Raw genomic sequence first — 2500 nt, forward strand, 5'->3', positions numbered from 1 at the left:
ATTCCAGGTCATACCACTTCTCTGTATATCAGCTTCTTTAATTCTTCTCCATGATATCAACGTAAGATATATTATTTACTAGATCGAACAATATAGTTGAAATCGCTATCACTCAAGTGTATGTTATGTCATGGCTGACGAATAGTGAACATCTCGCAATAGATAGTTCGAAGTTGTCACGCAGGTCTTTGTTATTGTTTTTTTGCCATCCGCATTTATGAGTAATTCTCATTAAACTGTATTAACCTGCCTATAAACGTTCATGGTTGCACACAGTTTTGTGTGTTGGTCCGTTATACTTCCGGATGGCAATGTTGTGAGCTTCTTAGCCAAGCGCATACTAACTATACACTTGATCAACCAGACTTCAAGTAATAAAGTTTCAAAATATCAATCATGTACTTTTCCTTCCGTTTCAAAATATAATACATGTCCTTAAGTGTCTAGGGTTGCTCTTTATTGGGGTGCGGTGGGGGGGGGGGGGGGGTCGTCAAATTAATTTATTCTCATAGTATTCAATCTGCTTAGTCTGGCAATACATTATGCACTCCTTATCCGTGCCTTTTCAATAATTATACACTTCCGTGTTATCAAAAGTGACGATATAGCGATATAGCGGGTGCGAGAAAAAAAACAACAAAAAACAGGAAAAGTTTACAAGCCTGCAGTCGCCAGACGAAAAATCATACAAGACTGAAATTTTACCACAATCAAACCCCAAAAATAAAAATATATTGAAAAAAAATATTCCACGATTGTTTTCATAGTCACACCGCAAAAAAAAGTGCTATATCGAAGATTTTGGACGTAATTCTTAAATTTTGTTGTGATATTTCGATCCCTCATTTTGCTTCATGACTGATCCATAACTTGTTTCCCACGATCCAATTGATTTTCTGATGGCTTGAATAGTGAGTCGATCCCATGCATTTTGAATTGACTCTTCTAACTTTATGTGTAAAATATTGTAACAGCCTTATAAACTGGCAGTGTTCAAACGCTGTTGTCCACGGGATTCATGTTAACATACATTGGAGGCCATCCATCTTTGGAAATAAATCGAATATAATTTCTGGTGGTTCTGAAAGTTATGTGGCATTGTTAGAAGCATAAAAGCAAAACAACTTATTCCAGACTTTGTCCCGATCAGTCATATTATGTTTTTTAACCAGGCGCGGTAACTTCTTACACTAGTAACACTGGAAGTGCTAAGATAAGACGATAATTTATTACGTAAAGTCTGGTTGATCAAATAATATTATATTACGAAATGTTCATCACTCCGTCAAACAAGAGAGTGGCACCAACTTTATTATTCGATCTATGAAAAATAATGATATACAAGAGGTGCTCGTTACAGGAAAAGCCGTCGCCACCGTTAATTGATAGCCCGACACTAAAACCAACTAAGACCCATATTTTGACATCATTTTTAGATTTGTGGACCTCCAATGAGTAGTGCTCAAGGAAACAAGTGATCCCATTGGTTGAACTATTGAACACAACTCGCGATTTGTTTTCTTTTGTGGTCAAAGACTTGTCTCTTGATGCCATTTCTTGGTTATGAGTTCACGAAGGCCACGCACAAGCTCTCTGCTTATCAACAAACAAATAGAAAGTAGAAAAAGCATATGGAACCTATGTTTTTTTCCAGACTTTGGATACGAGAAACGGAAAGTTAAAAAATTGCTCGTTACTCTTTGTATAGGACGTTGGTCAATGGAAAAGTGCTCACCACCAAATATAATTTTAAATTTTACCCGGGTAGAAAGAGACCGTAGTTAACGTGGATTCAAATCACGCCGTTAGCGGTCATTAACTCACTCAATACTAGAGATTTTTGCTACTTTTCCAAATTGGAAAAAAATGTATTAAAAATGAGCATGTACATAGACGTCTAGATGGTTTTATTCAACTATCATTAACATGTAAAAACTAAAAACATTAGCTTTGATACTACGCCTGTAATTTATCTCTTAAAATGTAATAAATAGCCATGGGGTAAAAGTAACCCGGGTAAACTACGGATATAGTCGTTGTTAGGGTTGATTGAGTTAAGAGCCCGCGGAGCCGGATTTATTCCGTTTGAAACAAAAAATAAAAAGCGTTTGCTACCCTTTGGATAGGACGCTTATCTATCACAAAGCATCTTCCGCCAGATCTTACAGATTCGCTTACTCAATCACTGCTTGGTGGACAGGAGGCTCAAAAAATATTTCAATTTCACCGGATCAAGGTCACTTTGCGTGGGGTTTCTACCACTTGAGCTACCCCCCCCCCTCCCCCGCCCCATCCGCGCCCGTGCGCGCATGTGTGTGTGATGAGTGATTTTATCGATTAAACTTGAATCTTGGGAGAATATCAAAATACACCTTCCCCATACTAGCTTAACGAGAAGCGGTAATTGAAATTCCTTAATCGGAATCATGTGTTTGATTCATTGTTTAGCTAAAAGTAGCTTTGTCGTCTTGTGGTATAACTGACAACACTCGCCCTCTGA

The sequence above is a fragment of the Berghia stephanieae genome, chromosome 2 (assembly GCF_034508935.2).
Source record: "Berghia stephanieae isolate SIO BIC M18660-M18661 chromosome 2, UCSD_Bste_1.3, whole genome shotgun sequence".
Lineage (NCBI taxonomy): Eukaryota > Metazoa > Mollusca > Gastropoda > Nudibranchia > Aeolidiidae > Berghia > Berghia stephanieae.